The 24,798-nt window shown below is 42.7% G+C and overlaps 1 protein-coding gene and 1 pseudogene across 2 annotated transcripts in view; both read right to left on the minus strand.

Annotated features, from left to right (window-relative positions):
• The window catches only part of LOC138638685 (astacin-like metalloendopeptidase), a 149,332-nt gene that overhangs the window by 70,092 nt on the left and 54,442 nt on the right, over positions 1–24,798 (minus strand). The gene's annotated exons all lie outside the window — the stretch shown is intronic.
• The window catches only part of LOC138637899 (serine/threonine-protein kinase SBK1-like), a 95,848-nt pseudogene continuing 83,003 nt past the window's right edge, over positions 11,954–24,798 (minus strand).

Consider the following 24,798-nt stretch of genomic DNA (forward strand, 5'->3'; position numbering starts at 1 on the left):
GTCTGCCTCCTTCTCCCCTCATTACGGCTAGAAGGGCAAAAAATTTGAAAGATATCCTGGTGCATAGCCATTATGAGCCAGTAAAAGAGAAAAAAGGAACATGGCTGGATACTAAAGGTTTTTACCCCTGTGGTCATTGCAAGGCGTACGAGAATATGCCAAAAAGTCAAACCTTTACAGATGCCAAAGGGAGTAGAATATACTCAATTAGGCATTATATTTCATGTGCCACCAAAGGTGTGGTTTACTGTGCCCAGTGTCCTTGTGGCAAAATATATATTGGACTAACAACCAGGGAGCTTCGAATCCGTACGAGGGAGCACGTTAGAGACATCGATAGAAGTAAAACAGTAGATGATCCGTCGGTGCTTAAAACGATACCTAGGCACTTTTTTGAACATCACAATAGCAATTCGAGCTTGCTAAGAATAAAAGGCATTGACATTGTTCAGATGGGATCTAGAGGTGGGAATTTGGCAAAGAATTTGGCGAGGTTGGAAAGTAAGTGGATATATAGACTAGGGAGCATAGCCCCTCAAGGTCTTAACGAGAATTTTGGTTTTTCAGCCTTTCTAGATTAATACCAACATATGGGCTTAGTGTATTTTTTAGGGGTTTTGGGACATTTAATGGTGATGGTATTTTAGGATTTAGTAGTTTTTTCTTCTTTTCTAGTTCTTATATTATATCTATACTATGATACCTGGACTTTGTGCAATATTCTTCCCCCACCCAAGCTGTTTTGGGACATTAATTGGAGCGGAGTAGTCGAATCGTTGATACATCTTTCAAGATTGAAGACATCTAATAATTTTATATTGAGATATTGCTATTTATTTCCTGTTATTACCCTACGAATTTATTCCATATGTATTTTGGTATAGAAGTTAATACACATATATAGTTATTCACTTTGTTCATCACTAGACCCATTTTATCTATTTTACACTTATTATATATTATTAATAATACTTATTAATTATAATTTATGATGTTTTGTTATAATTTGGAATTTTGATTCATAGTATATTTTTATTTAGCACTTCTCTTATTCAGGATTGATTAATCCATCACTACGCATAGTTCTAGGTTTACACTGTAGTAATTGTTATAGAATTTTGCACTTTATTTATCATGTACTGTTACAATATATATCATAATAGGGATTATGTATTATTTATTCATATATATATGGAGTATCTATGTATCTATTTATTATTCTTAGTTAGAGTATGGATTTTAATTGTACATATGTATTATAAACAGGATTATTGTATAAGCGATATACATTCTCTGCACATTATACGTCTGTGTTAGTCTGGTGACATGCGCTGCCTTCTATCTGGCGGGGCACTGACCTCGTACATCTCCGGCACTCGGGACTGGCTGACACGCACAGCGCTCTTTATTGAGCGCCTGAGTGTTTGCGGTCCACCGCCCGGGGATGGTGAGGTCATTTCCGGTGCGCGGCGGATGCTGTCAGCGCTCTCCAGTTTCCAGGACTACACAGACGCTAGCGTCCTGCATTTTAGTTTTGATTGGCGGAGGTTTTGTATATAAGTCCGGCGTCCCTCTACCCCGACACGCCCCCTGAGGAAGTGTTACGAAACGCACGTCGGGGTAAATGTTGTGAATTCTGTGGCCAAGCTCCCTCCTGTGGTCGTGAGTGGTACTGCGGCTGGTTCTGTCTATAAGCTTCCTTTGGTGGATGAGAGTGGTACTGCGGCTTCTGAGTTTCCTTCCTCAGGTAATGAGGTTAAGTCATTAGGTGCTGCTCTATTTAACTCCACCTGGTGCTTTGATCCTGGCCTCCAGTCAATGTTCTAGTATTGGTCTTGCTTCCTCCTGGATCGTTCCTGTGGCCTGTCTATCCTGCATAAGCTAAGTTCTGCTTATGTTATTTTTGTTTGCTATATTTTCTGTCCAGCTTGTTATATTGGTTTTTCTTGCTTGCTGGAAGCTCTGAGACGCAGAGGGAGCACCTCCGTACCGTTAGTCGGTGCGGAGGGTCTTTTTGCCCCTCTGCGTGGATGTTTGTAGGTTTTTGTGTTGACCGCAAAGCTATCTTTCCTATCCTCGGTCTATTCAGTAAGTCGGGCCTCACTTTGCTAAATCTATTTCATCTCTGTGTTTGTATTTCATCTTTACTCACAGTCATTATATGTGGGGGGCTGCCTTTTCCTTTGGGGAATTTCTCTGAGGCAAGGTAGGCTTATTTTTCTATCTTCAGGGCTAGTTAGTTTCTCAGGCTGTGCCGAGTTGCATAGGGAGCGTTAGGCGCAATCCACGGCTACCTCTAGTGTGGTGTGATAGGATTAGGGATTGTGGTCAGCAGAGTTCCCACGTCTCAGAGCTCGTCATATGTTTTTGGTAAATGTCAGGTCACTTTGTGTGCTCTGAACTTCAAGGTCCATTGTGGTTCTGAATTACCTGTTCATAACAGGTAAAGGAACGGAAACGGGCTCTTCAATACACCATGTAAGTTATGTGTTGCTCACTTGGATCAGCTTTTTGTGTGGCATTCAATTAGTTGTTTACTTTGGGCAGCTTATGTGTGAGTCATATGCCTCGGGCAATGACAAAATCATGTGCAGCATTTAGGGTATATAACACCTCCTGTCATTGTTAAGCAGGACGCATGTGAGATTTTTGTGTCCAGCTGACAGGTATATTTAATCACACAGGCTGTCTTTAGCAGTGAGCCTAGGATATTTTCAGGTGTGTGTTTTTTGTTCTGTGGCCATGTTGTAAAATCCGTTCCGCTATCTGGGAGAATTGTTCTTCTTTACTTATTTTTTGTTTCACTTTTTAAATTATTAATAAATATTATGTAAATCTTATTATGATAAATATTGTGTTTTAGTCTTGTGACTAGTGAAAGACTGATGTGTTGGATTTTTATTATCAAAATGATGACTGATTACAATTACTGGTTGGCCTGCCTCCTGGATCCGCGATATAAAGGAAAATTACAAAATATCATGCCACATGAGAACCTTGAGCAAATATTGGCTACCAAACAAGCAACTCTTGTAGACCGTTTGGTTCAGGCATTCCCAGCACACAGGAGCGGTGATGGTTCTCACATGAGCCGTAGGGGGCAACATGGCAGAGGTGTTAGAGGTGCACAAATCTGAAGTGGCGTTGGACAGAGGGGTTTTATGACCAGGTTGTGGAGCGATTTCGCAATGACCGCTGACACGACAGGTACTGCTGCATTGATTCAAAGTGTAATATAAGCCTGCTGGGTAAGTAATCCAAGAAAAAGATATACAGTAGCTATAGCGGTTGGATACTAATAAAACTTGACCTTTAATGAATCTAGAATAAAAATAGACTAGTATTACATAACAACAACAAAAAAAGGGGGCAAAAAAAGGGGACCAGTGATTAATTGTGCCCTTAGCCCAACACAGAAGGGGTAAGACTGATAAACATAATCACACAATGTTTAAAAATTGACTGTACTATTAGTCTCAGGGTCATATGGCCAACAGAGACTGAGGCATGTAGCAGATGATACAGAACACAGGGGAATGCCACTGTCTATGCATACACCTCACCAATTTGTTACTGCAACAGTGTGGTATCCCATGTATACCATTAGGGACAATGCATCCACATAACGAATAGTAGAAAAAGAGGGTGTGTAGACTATTGGCCCCTGTTGTTGTATAGATATTGCTACAAAACACATCACCACCAACGGTTACTTTTTTATATGCCAGAGTATACCGGGTTATAGTGCCAGTCAATAAGTATTAGCAGCACGTCACTAAGGCTTCAATATGTGAAGACAATACTAGCGCATAATACACTAAACCGCATATGCGAGGGAACCATACATCCTCATTTAAGTTCTCATGAGCGTTCCAAATGTGGTCAGTGTATTGATTATTCCTCCCTTTGTAGCTGAAGCATCCACTGTAGGTGCTCCCTTACACATTGATGCATGGAGAATGCACCATAAACACAGCCCACTACTGTGGGTAAATCACACCACAAATACGCCCACTGCTGTGGGTAGATCTCGCCAGCGTCTGGAGATATACTCTGCTATGGTAGAAACCCTTTGTGTGGTGGGATAATGATGAAGCCGTGACACTGGACAGCGTCTCCCGACGCGTTTCATCCTACTGGAATCATCAGGGGAGTAGCAGGGTCTGACTGAGCCGCCTCCCCTTTATTTGCCCCCTTTTTTTGTTGTTGTTATGTAATACTAGTCTATATTTATTCTAGATTCATTAAAGGCTAAGTTTTATTGGTATCCAACTGCTATAGCTATCGATTCAACGTGACAGGAGACAGCATTTGTCCAGTATGGTTACAAACTACTTTTCCTCCCTTATCGATGTTCTCCCTCACAGATCATTCCCCTTTGATTACTGGGCATCTAAAGTAGACATCTGGCCTGAATTGGCAGAATATGCATTACAGGAACTCGCTTGCCCAGCTGCTAGTGTGCTATCAGAAAGAGTCTTCAGTGCTGCTGGTTCAATACTGGCCTAAAAAAAGGACACGTCTGGCTACCCAGAATGTTGATGATCTAACCTTCATTAAAATGAACCAATCATGGATTTCAAATTATTTTGCCCCACCTTCTCCTGCTGACACGTAGCTTGCCTGAAAAATGTCTTGCTTTTGGCCTCCTCTTACTGACTTCTCCAATTCCTCCATTTGCAGCTGCTGTATGTCCAACATAGGCCATTTTTATACCTCCCTAAATGGGCTGACTCCCCCACAGGGCCGTGGTCACCACCTGGCGCAAGCACCCGTGCGAGTGAAGTTTGCCTGGACAGGTGGGTGCGCCCACTCTTGGGCGACGGCACTGGCACAGACAATGAAGTGTCTCTGACGGTGGTGGTGCACAACCAATGTTAGACACACCGTCGTAATATAAGGGGCCCTGTGCCAGTACCGCCGCCCACGAGAGAGTGTTCCCCCCCCAGCTCGAACAGTGCTCTACCACTTGCAATACTTACTTCTCCCTGCTCCACCACTGTGTAGTCTGTGCTGTTAAATACTTCCATGTCACTGCCAATACATATTTGTTGAAATGATAGATGATAGTTAAAATATACACGGGCCCTGGCCTCCATTTAGACCAGTTAATACTTTGCGCCTACTACCACTGTCTGCTACTCAGCAGAGGAGCCCACCCCAGTACCTTTCTATGCCGCCTGTTTAGTCCTGTTAAAAATTTTGAACTGCATTTAGCCAACTTTTTTATTTTGGGCCTACTAACTGTGTCTGCGCCACTCATTACAATTGTCTTCCACAGAACAAAGCTATGCCGCCTGTTTAGTCCTGTTACCAATTTTGAACTGCTTTTAGCCTACTTTTGTATTTTGGGCCTACTAACTGTGTCTGCGCCACTCATTACAATTGTCCTCCAATGCCGCCTGTTTAGTCCTGTTACCAATTTTTAACTGCATTTAGCCTATTTTTTTATTTTGAGTCTACTATCTGTCTGCGCCGCTCATTACAATTGTCCTCCACAGAACAAAGCTATGCTGCCTGTTTAGTCCTGTTACCAATTTTGAACTGCATTTAGCCTACTTTATTATTTGGGCCTATATCTGTGTTTTCTCCTCATCCTGCCCATTGCCCAGCCACTGCTAGATGAGTCTGCTGGTACATTGACCCAGACCACTACATTTCCCTTGCACTCTACACAGCCTGAATCTGACCCTGCTGAAATTTAGGTTCCCCTTCCCACATACTATACCACCTTACACGGCGACAAAGAGGAAGGTGCAGATGAAACTGCAGGTTCCTTCATCAGGTGGGGGGGCATACTCATTGGCACTGGCACAGGGCCCCTCATAGTACGCAAAAGTGTCTCTGGCAGTGGGAGGTGCCACCCGCCGTCAAACACACCGCCGTACTATGAGGGGCCCTGTGCCAGTACCAACTAGTGGCCCTCCCCCTTGCTTGCTCAGGATCACAGCACTTGCAAAGTTGAAATACTTACCTCTCCCTGCTCCACCGCCGTGACGTATTCCGCGTTTCCTGGGCCCACGAAAATCTTGAGCCAGTCCTACCCCCCCACAACTTTAGCCAAATGACCCTCTGTTTTCAATGCCTAACTATTATTATGAAGTAAATTAAGATTGGCAAGCTTAAGAAATAAGAATTGATGTTTTTGGCATTAAAATGGGCACTGTAGGTGTTTTCCTGTCCTCCACTCACTGCTGACTTTGATTCCCCATTGACTTGCATTGGGTTTCGTGTTTCGGTCAGCCCCCGACTTTTCGAAATAATCGGCCGATTTTACCCGACCTGACATTTGACAAAGTCGGGTTTCTGGAAACCCGACTCGATCCTAAAAAAGTAAAAGTCGCTCAACTCTAGTAAGCAGTACACAGGATTTCTGTGTAATTCTCAGAAACACATGATTCAGATGGAACCCCCTGTGGAAGATTCCCTATAAAGGCAGATGGAGGCACTGAGGATACCGTCTGGCCTGTGATCCGGCAGTGTCCATATTATTAGGCATGCTTAAAAGCACAGTCGGACACAGTTTTGTGCACTTTTTAGGAAAAGGAAACCACTGAACAGAGGACAGATGGAGTCCAGTAACAGTAACTCTGCTGCCTCATTATGGTAAATGGATTCCTCGGGGGTTTCATCTGAATTCCATCATTAGGAGATAAAGATGGAACCCCAAAGTAAGCGCTCAGCATACAGAGCAGGATGAATGTGATCCTAAACGTTTTGTAAAATATTCCCAATAAAAGCTTCAACTCAATGCACAAAAAAAAGTAAATTATCACTCAGGTCTGAGGAAATATTTGTGATCCACTACCATCCATAACTAGTGATGAGCAAACCCAAACTCACATTCAGGGTTCATACCTTACTCCTAGCATTTGTGCACAGACTTTTCCCTGAACTCAATCAAAATGTTAAAGGTTGCCAGCCGAACAAAAGCTTGTTGAAATTCAGCTGGGCATCCAAACAACAAGGTTTTAAGCTGTGGGCACTTCTGAAGCCATCACGGCCATGCCAAGTACTGGCATGGCTGTAATTGGCTGATATAAAAGGCACGTTCACAGTGTGGTTCTCTGTGCCATATTAACCTTGTGCTCTGTGCCTGAAAAGCCTGTCTGTGTGCCATGGGATAGAGGGCATCTCCAGATGGTGACTTGTGAGCAGCTCTACACAAAATAAGTGATCTGAATGCTCCTATTCTGGCCTTGGTTTTGAGATAATTTGAGTATGGTAAGCTGAAGACCAGATGATCCCAAAATATTTCCCAGAGCTGCACATTCCTTAACCTTCAATGTGCAAAAACACTAGTGCATGTCCTCATCTACCGCCTTGACTACTGCAACCTACTGCTCTGTGGCCTCCCCTCTAAGACCACTATAATCTATTATAAGCTCTACTGCCCGACTAATCCACCTGTCCCCCCCGTTATTCTCCGGCTTCTCTTTGTCAATCCCTGCACTGGCTTTCCATTACCCAGAGACTCCAGTTCAAAACCCTAACCATGGCATATAAAGTCTTAGACAGCCAGCTTGTCTCCTCCATACATCTGTGAATTCGTCTCCCGGTACTTACCTGCATGCAACCTCTGATCTTCACAAGATCTCCTTCTCTACTCCCCTCTCATCTCTTCCCACAATTGCATTCAAGATTCCTCCTGCACATCCCAAAAACTCTAGAACTCTCTACCACAACATAGACTCTCACCTACCATGGAAACCTTCAAAAGGAACCTTAAGACCCACCACTTCCAACAAGCCTTCAACCTGCAGTAACCACCGATCCACCAAACCACTGCACGACCAGCTCTACCCTCGCCTACTGTGTCCTGAACCATCCCTTGTAGATTGTGAGCCCTTGCGGGCAGGGTCTTCCCTCATGTACCAGTCGTGACTTGTATTTAAAAGTAATGTGCTTGTTTTTTTTACTATGTATACCGCTCCTCACATGTAACGCACCATGGAATAAATGGCGCTATAATAAAGAACTGACAAAGGAGGAGGCAAAAGTGTGTTGAGAGTGACTAATGCAAGAATACCAAATGAAGGCATTGTAGGAAATTCTGGTTCTTAATGTACTGAGTGTGGGGTTTATGTGGAAAAGCATTGGATGTTATACCAGTAATGAGGGCTGTGTGTTACTACTGTGAGGGATCAGAAGCTGAATCTGGCTCGTGACCCTCTCAAAGCTGAATGTGGCTCTCAAGGGCAGAAAGGCTCTAAACTAGTTGTCCTCAACCTAACAGCTGTGGAAGATGGGATGCCTCAGAGGAAGTTAAGCCCTTATATTTGGGTAATGCCCACAAGTTCATCTCTACAAAAAACAGTGAATACCAACACAAAAAATACCTGAGCAAACAAGAGGAAAAAATTAAAGAGACACTCAAAACTAATCTACCAAGCAACATCTGAAAACGAGTGCACACAAAGGTCTCATAAAAACTAACAGTTTATTAAATATATACTTAAAGATTTAAATACAAAAGACATACATATACTGTACCAAAACTGAACGTTCCTAAATGTGGTACAAGTAGCATGTACAAAGTGAGAGATATGAAGTAACAGGACAGATTCCAAATAGGACGAAGAATGTTTCACCCCTGACGAAGCCTCTTGAGGCTGGTGGACCAGGACACATGTACAACCCCCCTCCACCTTTTTTCACTGACTTACTATCTTGTGTAAGTACTTACCTTATGCATTTTTTCATCTAAATTATTTAGTGCTAGTCATGACACTTGTTAGTTGACTTTAATTATTATGTAGATGGGGTTGTAGATGGGGTTCTTTGTCCTATTTGGAATCTGTCATGTTACTTCATATCTCTCACTTTGTACATGTTACTGGTACCACCTTTCGGAACATTCTGTTTTGGATAGAAATAGGAGGCTCCCCATTTTGGCAGGGTTGATGGACCTAGACTGTTTTAATTTGGATATTCCACTCACAGTAGCCCTACATAGGATCTCCAAAGTGGCCCCAAAATGGAGATTACATTTTATATCAAAATTTGATTTCTACATTGCCTTTCATTGGATTATTTTGTGATACTACAAAGCAGACAGGTGATCTCAATTAGGAGAAAAGAGTGCAATTTGTCATGGGTTGTGGTTACAGTAGGGATGCTAAGGGCCAAATAATCCATGTACACCCTACATTATATTGACCATATGAAACTTTTACACCTGTTACATTATGTCCTGTTTTACCGTTTAATAAGCTCATTATCTAAATCACAAATTACACCTGGAAGCACTAATGTAATGCGACGAGAAAGCGTGGAAGAGCGACAAATTGCATCTTATAGACTCACAGTACAGAATGATTGTACATTGACACCTCGATATAAAGTGGGAAATCAAATAGAAAATAAGCGAAAATTTAAACAGAAAAAAATATAAACATATATTAGTCACAACCAGGGACCTACTAATCATTCGACACAAGGTAGTGAAAATTAAAAAAATAAAAAATTACGGGGCCTGACAGAGGCCCAGGAGGTAACTAAATCCTTTGTGGTGCACCAAAACTTAAAACTGGCAATTTATTTTTGTAATTCTCAGAATTAAAATCTTTATTTTCAATTTTAGGACATCATAGTCATGAGGCAGATGACATCAGCTCACTGGAATATCATCTGCACCCCATGTAGCTGAAAAACTGGCATAGTTGCCTATAGCAGCCAATTACAGCACAGCTTTTTTTATTTTTCCAAAGTCGTTAAGATAAAAGCAGAGCCCTGATTTGTTGCTCTTGGCAGCCAAGGTATTTTCTCCTGACTGCTTAGTTGAGGCCTTTTCACATTTTATTTATTTAGTTCACTTTGTGTTAGGGGCAACGCTTTTTGGATAGGGAGGCTTCTATTGTAATATTGCATTGGCTTTTTTTTTTTTAAACACACTTTCCCCAACTAGGCAATTATACTTTAGCCTTTCCTCCCCTTCCTCCGAAACATAACCTTTCATTAACCCCTTAATGACATGACGTACATGATGCCAATGTCACTATGCATCAATGGGCACATCAGTGACATGATTGCTGGCCACCGATGGATTGACAGTATGCTGAAAAACCCTATACCTGTCATGATGGTACTCTGAAGACCATCCATGGGCTGTTTATAATAGGACTGATTTTTACTATACAGGTCCTTCTCAAAAAATTAGCATATAGTGTTAAATTTCATTATTTACCATAATGTAATGATTACAATTAAACTTTCATATATTATAGATTCATTATCCACCAACTGAAATTTGTCAGGTCTTTTATTGTTTTAATACTGATGATTTTGGCATACAACTCCTGATAACCCAAAAAACCTGTCTCAATAAATTAGCATATCAAGAAAAGGTTCTCTAAACGACCTATTACCCTAATCTTCTGAATCAACTAATTAACTCTAAACACATGCAAAAGATACCTGAGGCTTTTATAAACTCCCTGCCTGGTTCATTACTCAAAACCCCCATCATGGGTAAGACTAGCGACCTGACAGATGTCAAGAAGGCCATCATTGACACCCTCAAGCAAGAGGGTAAGACCCAGAAAGAAATTTCTCAACAAATAGGCTGTTCCCAGAGTGCTGTATCAAGGCACCTCAATGGTAAGTCTGTTGGAAGGAAACAATGTGGCAGAAAACGCTGTACAACGAGAAGAGGAGACCGGACCCTGAGGAAGATTGTGGAGAAGGACCGATTCCAGACCTTGGGGAACCTGAGGAAGCAGTGGACTGAGTCTGGTGTGGAAACATCCAGAGCCACCGTGCACAGGCGTGTGCAGGAAATGGGCTACAGGTGCCGCATTCCCCAGGTAAAGTCACTTTTGAACCATAAACAGCGGCAGAGGCGCCTGACCTGGGCTACAGAGAAGCAGCACTGGACTGTTGCTAAGTGGTCCCAAGTACTTTTTTCTGATGAAAGCAAATTTTGCATGTCATTCGGAAATCAAGGTGCCAGAGTCTGGAGGAAGACTGGGGAGAAGGAAATGCCAAAATGCCTGAAGTCCAGTGTCAAGTACCCACAGTCAGTGATGGTGTGGGGTGCCATGTCAGCTGCTGGTGTTGGTCCACTGTGTTTCATCAAGGGCAGGGTCAATGCAGCTAGCTATCAGGAGATTTTGGAGCACTTCATGCTTCCATCGGCTGAAATGCTTTATGGAGATGAAGATTTCATTTTTCAGCACGACCTGGCACCTGCTCACAGTGCCAAAACCACTGGTAAATGGTTTACTGACCATGGTATTACTGTGCTCAATTGGCCTGCCAACTCTCCTGACCTGAACCCCATAGAGAATCTGTGGGATATTGTGAAGAGAAAGTTGAGAGACGCAAGACCCAACACTCTGGATGAGCTTAAGGCCGCTATTGAAGCATCCTGGGCCTCCATAACATCTCAGCAGTGTCACAGGCTGATTGCCTCCATGCCACGCCGCATTGAAGCAGTCATTTCTGCCAAAGGATTCCCGACCAAGCATTGAGTGCATAACTGAACATTATTATTTGTTGGTTTTTTTGTTTGTTATTAAAAAACACTTTTATTTGATTGGATGGGTGAAATATGCTAATTTATTGAGACAGGTTTTTTGGGTTATCAGGAGTTGTATGCCAAAATCATCAGTATTAAAACAATAAAAGACCTGACAAATTTCAGTTGGTGGATAATGAATCTATAATATATGAAAGTTTAATTGTAATCATTACATTATGGTAAATAATGAAATTTAACACTATATGCTAATTTTTTGAGAAGGACCTGTATATCCCATTAGCTGCATGCATACACAAAGTAATATAGAGGCAGAAAATAAAACCCTTAAAAATTCACAATTAACCCCTTTCTGACATCAGATGTAATAATAATCCATCCATGTGCCCTGGGCCTATTTGACCAGGGACGGATTACTCCGTCTGAGCGATCGCCCGTGCACACTGGAGATGTGTGGTCGATCGCCGCTGGGTGTCAGCAGAATCTGATGGGTGTCATGATGACATCCAGGTCACCAGACATAGGCAGCGTGCTGATCATGTCCAGTATATGATGAGCAAGTTTGTCTGCAGCATGGAGATGCTGCTTCATCTCCATACTGTAGAAGCGATCAGCCTGCAAAAGAAAAAAAAAAGTTTGTCCCATAGTGAAACAAAGTAAAAAATATATATATATTGTAAAGATATATTACAAAAACTATATAAAATATAAAAGATATTGTATCCATAAATATTTGAGTGAAAATAAAACAATAAAAGCGGGGGTGTCAAACTGCATTCCTCGAGGGCTGCAAACAGGTCATGTTTTCAGGATTTCCTTGTACTGCACAGGTGATAATTTAATCACCAACTCATTATTTGTGTAGGTGATTAAATTATCACCTGTGCAGTACAAGGAAATCCTGAAAACATGACCTGTTTGCAGCCCTCGAGGAATGCAGTTTGACACCCCTGATAAAAGTACATATATTTGTCATTTCCACATCCGCAACGACCCGACGTATACAACGGTCTCACTAGTTAACCCCTTTAGTGAACACCATAAAAAAACAAAAAAATGATGCTTTATCATACCACCGAACAAAAAGTAAAATAAAACGCAATGAAAAAGACAGATATAAATAAGCATGATACCGCTGGAAACGTCATCTTGTCCCACAAAAAACAAGCTGCCATAGAGCTTCAGCTTAAAGTTATAGCTTTCAGAATAAATCAATGCAAAAATAATTATTTTTCTATAAAATAGTTTATTGGGTAAAAGCGTGAAAACCTTTAAAAAAAAATTAAGTGATAAATGAGGTATTGCTGTAATCGTACTGACCTGAAGAATAAGACTGCCTTATCAATTTTACTACACATACAAGGAATGGCATAAAGCCCCCAAAAATGAAAAAAAAAATCATGAATTGCTGGTTTTTGTTCAGAATAAAAGGCAATCAAAGTGTCATGTACCCGAAAATAGTACCAATAAAAATGTCAACTCGTCCCGCAAAAAACAAGATCTCACATGACTCTGTAGGACAAAATATGGAAAAATTATAGCTCTCAAAATGTGGTGATGTAAAAACAGGTTTTTTTGCAATAAAAAAGTATCTTTCAGTGTGTGACAGCAGCCAAACATAAAAACCTGATGCAAGTCTGGTATCGCACCGACCTGGAAAATAAATTCACCTAATCACTTTTACTGTACGAGGAACGACGTAAAAAAATTGAAACCAATTCTTCACATACTGTTGATTTTTCCATTCTGCCTCCCAAAAATTGTGCACTTATGAAAAGAAGGACACGGCTGAAGAGAGGCCAGGCAGAGTCCAGAGTAAAGGCCCCTTCACATTAAGCGACGCTGCAGCGATACCGACAACGATCCGGATCGCTGCAGCGTCGCTGTTTGGTCGCTGGAGAGCTGTCACACAGACCGCTCTCCAGCGACCAACTATGCCGGTAACCAGGGTAAACATCGGGTAACTAAGCGCAGGGCCGCGCTTAGTAACCCGATGTTTACCCTGGTTACCATCCTAAAAGTAAAAAAAACAAACAGTACATACTTACCTACCGCTGTCTATCCTCCAGTGCTGTGCTCTGCACTCCTCCTGTACTGTCTGTGTGAGCACAGCGGCCGGAAAGCAGAGCGGTGACGTCACCGCTCTGCTTTCCGGCTGACCGACGCTCACAGCCAGTACAGGAGGAGTGCAGAGCAGAGCGCTGGAGGACAGACAGCGTTAGGTAAGTATGTACTGTTTGTTTTTTTATACTTTTAGGATGGTAACTAGGGTAAACATCGGGTTACTAAGTGCGGCCCTGCGCTTAGTTACCCGATGTTTACCCTGGTTACCAGTGAAGACATCGCTGGATCGGTGTCACACACGCCGATCCAGCGATGTCAGCAGGGAGTCCAGCGACGAAATAAAGTTCTGGACTTTCTTCAGCGACCAACGATCTCCCAGCAGGGGCCTGATCGTTGGTCGCTGTCACACATAACGATTTTATTAACGATATCGTTGCTACGTCACAAAAAGCAACGATATCGTTAACAATATCGTTATGTGTGAAGGTACCTTAACTCTGCAGCCTCATCTTATTGAATGGCTTCCTCAGGGGATTCATCTGAATCATGTCACTCAGAGATGTAGATGGAAACCCCAAAGTAAGTGGTCAGCATAGAGGGCTGGATAAATGTGATCCCAAACGTTATGTAAAATATTCCCAATTACAAAAAAGAGTCAGCGCAAAGCACAAAAAAAAGAAAAAAAGAAAAAAGAAGTGTGGGGTCCCCCCTATTTTTGACAACTAGCCTTGCTAAAGCTCACGGCTAGGGGCTGGTATTCTCAGGCTGGTAAGGGGCAATTCTGGTGCTTTGCCCGGCTCTTCCTTCTTAGGCTGGTTTCACACGTCAGTGGCTCCGGTACATGTGGTGACAGTTTCCTCACGTACCGGAGACACTGACTCACGTAGACACATTAAAATAAATGTGTATCTGCACATGTCAGCGTGTTTTCACGGACCGTGTCTCCGTTTGCAAAACACGGAGACATGTCAGTGTTCGTGGGAGCGCACAGATCCATGGACCCACTAAAGTCAATGGGTCGGTGTAAACACGTACCGCACACGGATGCTGTCCGTGTGCCATCTGTGTGCTTTCCGTGTGCGTTTTTCCTGTCATAGGGTTAAAATTGTAAAAATTGTTGCAATACACGGACACATGTACAGCACACGGACAGAACACGGACCCTAAAAACGTACTCACGGACATCACACGTATCCCACAAGGATGGCCTACGTGAGCACACGGACACAGATAACTCCGGTACCGTTGATGTCACCTTTGTATTGTCAGGTGACATCAAGCCCACGGCTTAGTAATGGAGGTGTCCAACACACCTTTCCTTTACTAATCCTATAGCTACATGGTAAATAAAGACACAGCCAGAATAAAGTATTTTATTAGAAATAAAAGCAGTTTTCTCTTTTATTTTAAAAACAAACATAGCTATACTCACCTAATGCCTTATTCCACATAAAGCTCTCGTCCTCCTGTAATAAACCAAAATGAAAAAAACCCCAAAAAATCCACAACCATACTTGTCAGTTTTTCTGTTCAATGCCGTAATCCATGTCTGGGGGCTAAATAGTTTTCAACCTGGACAGTACCAAGATGCGACCATCCAGGCTGAGAACCACTGACGAATGAGCTGCTGTGAACGCAGCATCAGTGAACAGCGGTGACATCATCAAGTTTACCGCAGGTCAGTGGGGCTGTGTTCCCAGCAGGGCCAAACAGCGGTGACCTCAGCACCGGGGGAAAAAAAAGTCAGTGAAGAGGTCACCGCAGTTCAAGCTTAGTGTCTTCACAGCAGGTCACTAAATTATGCAAGCAAATTTTGCATTCAAAAAGTCAAATGGCGCTCCTTCCATTCTAATCTTTGCCGTGTGCCCAAAGAGTAGTTTTCTCCCTCATATGGTGAAATTGGCATGCTCAGGAGAAATTATACAAATTTTGGGGTACATTTTTACTTGTCAAAATAAATTTTGGATCTGAACTAATTTTTTTGGGGAAAAAAAATAATTGATTCCAAAATTGTGCTGATGTAAATTAGACATGTGGGAAATGTTACTTATTTTGTGTGTAACATCTCTGATTTATGGGCATGAAAATTCAAGTTGGAAAAATGTGACGTTTTTCACTAAATTTCCCTTTTTTTCCCCACAAATAAATGCAAGTCATATCAAAGAAATTTTACTACTATCATGAAATACAACATGTCTCGAAAAAATTCTCAGAATCACCGGGATCCGGGATTCATTGAAGCATTCCAGAGTTCTCATAAAGGGACAGTGGTCAGAATTGTAAAGGATAGCCTGGTCATTAACGTGCAGACCACCCTCGGAGGAAAAGGGGACACGGACACACACAAAAACAGAAAATAAAAAATTAAACAGATAACCGTTAGGCCGTCCTCACACTCTGCATAAAAAAATACGGTCCGTATTTTACGGCCGTAATACGCCACAAAATTCAAAAAATGGTGATCCGTAAGTAAGGCAGGGTTTGTCAGCGTATTTTGCGCATGGCATCCTCCGTATGTAATCCGTATGGCATCCGTTCTGCAAGATTTTCTCGCAGGCTTGCAAAACCGACATACAATGGATCCATGTGCTCAAAAATTCGTAAAAACATATATACTGTCTATCTATAATATAACACTGGGATCGTCACTCTGTCCGAAGCCTTTATAGACTGTGCAAGCGCCGGCGCAGTCTGGACCCCACAGAGTGACGCAGCCCAGGAGATCGTGGTATGCGTAAGCACTGAACGCACACCGCAATCTCCAACGGAGAAGCAGGGATGTGCCAGGAGCATGAGTATGCTATATTCACCTGTCCCGTTCCAGCACTGCGCGCCGCTCCATCTTCCGGGTCCTCTGCCTGTGACGTTCAATTCAGAGGGCGCGATGACGCACTTAATGCGCGCCGCCCTCTCCTTGGGTATTGTGCTATATGTACGGGGTGATCCTATTTGTGTGATAGTACTCTTTCCTTCACCTCATAGCCATTCCCCTTGGGGTAATGTGGGTAGATATACTTTTCTGCTATGGCATGGTAGACATCCTGTGTATTTCTTTGGGTCATGTTAGCGCCTGATGTGCTTTATCCGCAGTACATTTCTCTTTCTGCTACCACTGTTTTGAGGATGGTTGTACCATCTTATTTGTACTCTTTTGATTGATTTTTTGAGATTTTCTATTGTATATCATTATGATTCTATTAATAAAATTTTGCTATATTGGATATTGCTCCTTCAGTTTCTCTTTTTGGTGCGCGCCGCCCTCTGACTGAACAGTCACAGCCAGAGGACCTGGAAGATGGAGCGGCGCGCAGCGCTGGAATGGGACAGGTGAATATAGCAAGTGTCGGGGGCCTGAGCTAGCGGCGACTCCGGCACCTGACCCCCACAGCGCGCCGTGTCCCCACCTGCTCAGGCCCCCCAGCACTTGGCGCCCAGCGACGATAGGTGAGTATGTTATTTTTTTTATATATATCGCAGCAGCATACGGGGCATATAATACTATGGAGCATGTTATGGGGGCCATCAACATTTATGGAGCAGTATACGGGGCATATACTATGGAGCATCTTATGGGGCCATCAACCATAACAGCATATGAGGCATATACTATGGAGCATCTTATGGGGGCCATCAACCATAATGGAGCAGCGTATGAGGCATATACTATGGAGCATCTTATGGGGGCCATCAACCATAATGGAGCAGCATATGAGGCATATACTATGAAGCATCTTATGGGGGCCATCAACCATATTGGAGCAGCATACGGGGCATATACCATGGAGCATCTTATGGGGGCCATCAACCATAATGGAGCAGCATACGGGGCATATACTATGGAGCATCTTATGGGGGCCATCAACCATAATGGAGCAGCATATGAGGCATATACTATGGAGCATCTTATGGGGGCCATCAACCATAATGGAGCAGCATACGGGGCATATACTATGGAGCATCTTATGGGGGCCATCAACCATAGTGGAGCAGCATACGGGGCATATACTATGGAGCATCTTATGGGGGCCATCAACCATAGTGGAGCAGCATACGGGGCATATACTAAGGAGCATCTTATTGGGGCCATCAACCATAATGGAGCAGCATATGAGGCATATACTATGGAGCATCTTATGGGGGCCATCAACATTTATGGAGCAGTATACGGAGCATATACTATGGAGCATCTTATGGGGGCCATCAACCATAATGGTAGAGCATACAGGGCTTATACTATGGAGCATTTTATGGGGGCAATCAACCATAATGGAGCATCTTATGGTGGCCATCAACCATAATGGTGCAGCATACGGGGCATATACTATGGAGCATCTTATGGGGGCCATCAACCATAGTGGAGCAGCATACGGGGCATATACTATGGAGCATCTTATGGGGGCCATCAACCATAGTGGAGCAGCATACGGGGCATATACTAAGGAGCATCTTATTGGGGCCATCAACCATAATGGAGCAGCATATGAGGCATATACTATGGAGCATCTTATGGGGGCCATCAACATTTATGGAGCAGTATACGGAGCATATACTATGGAGCATCTTATGGGGGCCATCAACCATAATGGTAGAGCATACAGGGCTTATACTATGGAGCATTTTATGGGGGCAATCAACCATAATGGAGCATCTTATGGTGGCCATCAACCATAATGGTGCAGCATACGGGGCATATACTATGGAGCATCTTATGGGGGCCATCAACCATAATGCAGCAGCATATGAGGCATATACTATGGAGCATCTTATGGGGCCATGAACCATAATGGAGCAGCATATGAGGCATATACTATCGAGCATCTTATGGGGGCCATCAACCATAATGGAGCAGCATACGGGGCATATACTATGGAGCATCTTATGGGGGCCATCAACCATAATGGAGCAGCATACGTGGCATATACTATGGCGCATCTTATGGGGGCCATCAACCATAATGGAGCAGCATACGGGGCATATACTATGGAGCATCTTATGGGGGCCATCAACCATAATGGAGCAGCATATGAGGCATATACTATGGAGCATCTTATGGGGGCCATCAACATTTATGGAGCAGTATACGGATCATATACTATGGAGCATCTTATGGTGGCCATCAACCATAGTGGTAGAGCATACGGAGCATATACTATGGAGCATCTTATTGGGGCCATCAACCATAATGCAGCAGCATTTGAGGCATATACTGTATAATGGAGCATCTTATGGGGGCCATCAACCATAATGGAGCAGCATATGAGGCATATACTATGGAGCATCTTATGGGGAGCATCTTGGATTAATAATGGATAGGTGTCATAATTGACGCCTCTCCATTATTAACCTGGCTTAATGTCACCCTACAATAGCAAGGTGACATTAACCCTTCATTACCCCATATCCCACCGCTACACGGGAATGGGAAGAGAGTGGCCAAGTGCCAGAATAGGCGCATCTTCCAGATGTGCCTTCTCAGGGGTGGCTGGGGGCAGATGTTTTTAGCCGGGGGGGGGGGCAATAACCATGGACCCTCTCCAGGCTATTAATATCTGCCCTCAATCACTGGCTTTACCACTCTGGCGGAGAAAATTGCGCGGTAGCCCTTGCCAATTTTTTCCGCGATTTAACCCTTTAATTTAATAGCTAGAGACCCCAAATTTTGCACATACACACTACTAACATTAGTAGTGTGGAATATGCAAAAAAAATGGATATGAGATGGTTTACTGTATGTAAACCATGTCTCATATCATGTCGGGTTTGGGAAGGAGATAGCAAAAGCCGACAATTGAATTACCGGCTTTTAAGCTATCTAGCGCTGTATGAAATATTAATATATATACATATATGTGTCTACTGACATATATATGGTATATATACCCCTATACTATGTGTAGACATTCTTAGCTATTCTATTCTAACCGGTCAGTGTGATTTTACTGTACACCGTACTGAATTGCCGGCTTTTCTATAGAACACCGCTGCGTATTTCTCGCAAGTCACACTGTTGGTCCATGTGTAATCCGTATTTTTCTGGCCCCCATAGACTTTCATTGGCGTATTTTTTGCGCAATACGGTGAAAAACGCAGCATGCTGCGATTTTCTACGGCCGTAGAAGACCGTATAATACGGATCAGTAAAATACGGCTGATAGGGGCATAGAGAAGCATTGTACCGTATGCAATCCGTATTTTAAGCACCTCTCTTAAAACACTCCGTAAAACACGCTAGTGTGAGGCCGGCCTTAGGCTGCCATCACTCTGTTCATTGTAAAAGTAGCCCATGTGTTTCTGGTTCTGCCATCATACTAGCAGTATTTGGTCAGTATTTTACATCAGTATTTGTAAGGCCGGCGTCACACTAGCGAGTTTTATGGACGTATGAGCGCATAAAATACGTTCGTAAAACACGCATTACACACGGCCCAATTATTCTCTATGCCCCAGCTCCTATCTGCCGTATTTTACTGATCCGTATTATACGGCTTTCTGCGGCCGTAGAAAATCGCAGCATGCTGCGTTTGTCACCATATTGCGCAAAAAAAAAATCGCCAATGACAGTCTATGGAAGCCAGAAAAATACCAATTACACACGGACCAGCAGTGTGACTTGCGAGAAATACGCAGCGGTGTTAGAGAGAAAAGCCGGCAATTCAGCGCCGTGTACAGTAAAATCACACTGACAGCTTACAATAGGTAGAATAAATGTGTACACATAGAATAGGTATATATATATATATATATATATATATATATATATATATATATATGTGTGTGTATATATATATATATATATATATATATATGTATATATATATATATGTATATGTGTATATATATATATATATATATATATATATATATATATATATATATATATATATATATATATATATATGACACATATACAGTGGGGCAAAAAAGTATTTAGTCAGTCAGCAATAGTGCAAGTTCCACCACTTAAAAAGATGAGAGGCGTCTGTAATTTACATCATAGGTAGACCTCAACTATGGGAGACAAACTGAGAAAAAAAAATCCAGAAAATCACATTGTCTGTTTTTTTAACATTTTATTTGCATATTATGGTGGAAAATAAGTATTTGGTCAGAAACAAAATTTCATCTCAATACTTTGTAATATATCCTTTGTTGGCAATGACAGAGGTCAAACGTTTTCTGTAAGTCTTCACAAGGTTGCCACACACTGTTGTTGGTATGTTGGCCCATTCCTCCATGCAGATCTCCTCTAGAGCAGTGATGTTTTTGGCTTTTCGCTTGGCAACACGGACTTTCAACTCCCTCCAAAGGTTTTCTATAGGGTTGAGATCTGGAGACTGGCTAGGCCACTCCAGGACCTTGAAATGCTTCTTACGAAGCCACTCCTTCGTTGCCCTGGCGGTGTGCTTTGGATCATTGTCATGTTGAAAGACCCAGCCACGTTTCATCTTCAATGCCCTTGCTGATGGAAGGAGGTTTGCACTCAAAATCTCACGATACATGGCCCCATTCATTCTTTCATGTACCCAGATCAGTCGTCCTGGCCCCTTTGCAGAGAAACAGCCCCAAAGCATGATGTTTCCACCACCATGCTTTACAGTAGGTATGGTGTTTGATGGATGCAACTCAGTATTCTTTTTCCTCCAAACACGACAAGTTGTGTTTCTACCAAACAGTTCCAGTTTGGTTTCATCAGACCATAGGGCATTCTCCCAAAACTCCTCTGGATCATCCAAATGCTCTCTAGCAAACTTCAGATGGGCCAGGACATGTACTGGCTTAAGCAGTGGGACACGTCTGGCACTGCAGGATCTGAGTCCATGGTGGCATAGTGTGTTACTTATGGTAGGCCTTGTTACATTGGTCCCAGCTCTCTGCAGTTCATTCACTAGGTCCCCCCGCGTGGTTCTGGGATTTTTGCTCACCGTTCTTGTGATCATTCTGACCCCACGGGGTGGGATTTTGCGTGGAGCCCCAGATCAAGGGAGATTATCAGTGGTCTTGTATGTCTTCCATTTTCTAATTATTGCTCCCACTGTTGATTTCTTCACTCCAAGCTGGTTGGCTATTGCAGATTCAGTCTTCCCAGCCTGGTGCAGGGCTACAATTTTGTTTCTGGTGTCCTTTGACAGCTCTTTGGTCTTCACCATAGTGGAGTTTGGAGTCAGACTGTTTGAGGGTGTGCACAGGTGTCTTTTTATACTGATAACAAGTTTAAACAGGTGCCATTACTACAGGTAATGAGTGGAGGAAAGAGGAGACTCTTAAAGAAGAAGTTACAGGTCTGTGAGAGCCAGAAATCTTGATTGTTTGTTTCTGACCAAATACTTATTTTCCACCATAATATGCAAATAAAATGTTAAAAAAACAGACAATGTGATTTTCTGGATTTTTTTTTCTCAGTTTGTCTCCCATAGTTGAGGTCTACCTATGATGTAAATTACAGACGCCTCTCATCTTTTTAAGTGGTGGAACTTGCACTATTGCTGACTGACTAAATACTTTTTTGCCCCACTGTATATATTAATATTTCATACAGCGCTAGATAGCTTAAAAGCCGGTAATTCAATTACCGGCTTTTGCTATCTCCTTCCTAAACCCGACATGATATGAGACATGGTTTACATACAGTAAACCATCTCATATCCCCATTTTTTTGCATATTCCACACTACTAATGTTAGTAGTGTATATGCAAAATTTGGTTGTTCTAGCTATTAAATTTAAGGGTTAAATGGCGGAAAAAATTGGCGTGGGCTCCCGCGCAATTTTCTCCACCAGAGTAGTAAAGCCAGTGATTGAGGGCAGATATTAATAGCCTGGAGAGGGTCCACGGTTATTGGCCCCCCCTGGCTAAAAACATCTGCCCCCAGCCACCCCAGAAAAGGCACATCTGGAAGATACGCCTATTCTGGCACTTGGCCACTCTCTTCCCATTCCCGTGTAGCGGTGGGATATGGGGTAATGAAGTAATGTCACCTTGCTATTGTAAGATGACATTAAGCCAGATTAATAATGGAGAGGCGTCAATTATGACACCTATCCATTATTAATCCAATTGTATGAAATGGTTAATATAAACACAAACACATTATTAAAAAGTCTTTTAATGAAATAAAAACACAGGTTGTTTGAATATTTTATTATTCTGGTAAATCACCTGAAGACCCTCACTCTGTGACAAAGAAAAAAATAATAAACCAACAATATACATACCTTCCGAGGATCTGTCACGTCCCACGATGTAAATCCATCTGAAGGGATTAATTTTTTTTACAGCCAGGAGCTCTGCTATAATGCAGCTGTGCTCCAGACTGTAAAACCCCAGCGAATGAATGGAAACTAGGTCAATGACCTGTAGTTACCTTCATTCGCGGTGAAGCGCCCTCTGCTGGTTGTCCTCATATGAACTCGAGCCTGGGAACTTTTCTGATTTTTTCCCACGCTCGAAGGACATGGTCTAAAGTATCAACTGCTCCCTTTGTGGCATTATAATCCAAAATAATGTCAGGCTTTCTGTCTTCTCTGTCACTTACGGCATTGTCATGGTGCATTGTGCTCATTAGAATTACCAAAGTTTGGAAAAGAAAAGAATAGTTGTAAAGATATGTATTCACAGCGTCAGTCAATAGACATTTTAGAAACATTTTTATCCAAGTTTTGAAAAAAAAAAAAAGAATACCTGTAAGGGCAGTCTCACACGTCCAGATAATTCTGGTACCGGAAAAATTGGTACCAGAATTATCTGTGTCCGTGTGCCCCTGCGTTCTGTGGCACATCAGTGTGGCACACGTGCGGCACACGTGTGGCGCCCATGTGCCCACTGGGTACCACACGCACCGTGCAGGAGACGGCGCTAAAGTTTAGCGCTGTCCCCTGCATCTGGTGCTGAAGCCACAATTAATATCTTCCCTGCAGCAGCGTTTGCTGTAGAGAAGATATGAATAATCGTGTTTAAAATAAAGCTCCATAGGAAGCTCCCCTATGGGAGGTGGAGCCGCATATTCATGATTGTAATCGTCGGCCCCACGTGACCGCTCATACAGTAGAAGGTGCGGCCAGGACAGGAAGCAGCGCCGGCCAGCGAGGGAGCCGGGTGAGTATTTTAATAACAGCGAGGGAGGGGGGGGGGGGGGCGCACAGGGGGTGGGCACATGGAGCTTTATTTTAAACACGATTATTCATATCTTCTCTACAAATGAATACACATATATGCACAAATAAATATGTAGCGTGCATTAAAGAATAAACAAAACCTACAACATAATGCACAACTCAAAAAATCATAATCAGCATAGTTTTTGTGAATATTAAAAATGGGGGTACATAACATATACAAAAGGGAAAACAAAAACCCGGTGGAAAAAAGTGCAGGATATCACAAAGGACCAATATTACTATATAATCTGACTCCTAAAGTCAGATAAAAATAAGGGTGTGTACCCATTAGACATCACAGGAAATCCTATATCAGCATCCACAGAGTATATGAGTGCCTGTCAGATCTGAAAAAAGGGCCACCATAAAAAGGATCATGTATGATCTCACAAAAAGTGGTTATAGTGCCAAAAGATATATGTTTATTTATCCAAAATACTATCATTAGATCAGTGATGCCAGAGTAATATTTGTTATATATAATGAAAAAAATCGGATAAACACAGAATGTCAAAGTTTCAAACCGTGTGCACAAATCAGTAGTATAACCAAATGCAATTGTTTATATGGCAACACGGCATAAAACAGTGCACGCTGGGTTAATATGGCAACACATAAGGGTTATTTATATACTAGTAGGATAAATAAAACAGCACACTAAGGTTGTATAAATCATAGCACATTGCAAGCAATGCAGTGAAAACAATACATATCAGATAGCATGGTAGCACAATGTGAGCACCTAGCGCTCATAAGACAGACTGATAAGGGAGACTGTACAATAAAGTGGAATACTTAACCATGTGTGTGGTCCAGTGGTAACCCGCACTTGCCCGACGCGCGTTTCGCCTGAGCTTTGACGATATGATTTATACAACCTTAGTGTGCACAGCTACCAGCAGCACGGCCTCCACCAGCACAGCTACCAGCAGCACGGCCTCCGCCAGCACAGCTACCAGCAGCACGGCCTCCGCCAGCACAGCTACCAGCAGCACGGCCTCCGCCAGCACAGCTACCAGCAGCACGGCCTCCGCCAGCACAGCTACCAGCAGCACGGCCTCCACCAGCACAGCTACCAGCAGCACGGCCTCCACCAGCACA

The sequence above is a fragment of the Ranitomeya imitator genome, chromosome 5 (genome assembly GCF_032444005.1).
Source record: "Ranitomeya imitator isolate aRanImi1 chromosome 5, aRanImi1.pri, whole genome shotgun sequence".
In the NCBI taxonomy this organism is placed as follows: Eukaryota; Metazoa; Chordata; class Amphibia; order Anura; family Dendrobatidae; genus Ranitomeya; species Ranitomeya imitator.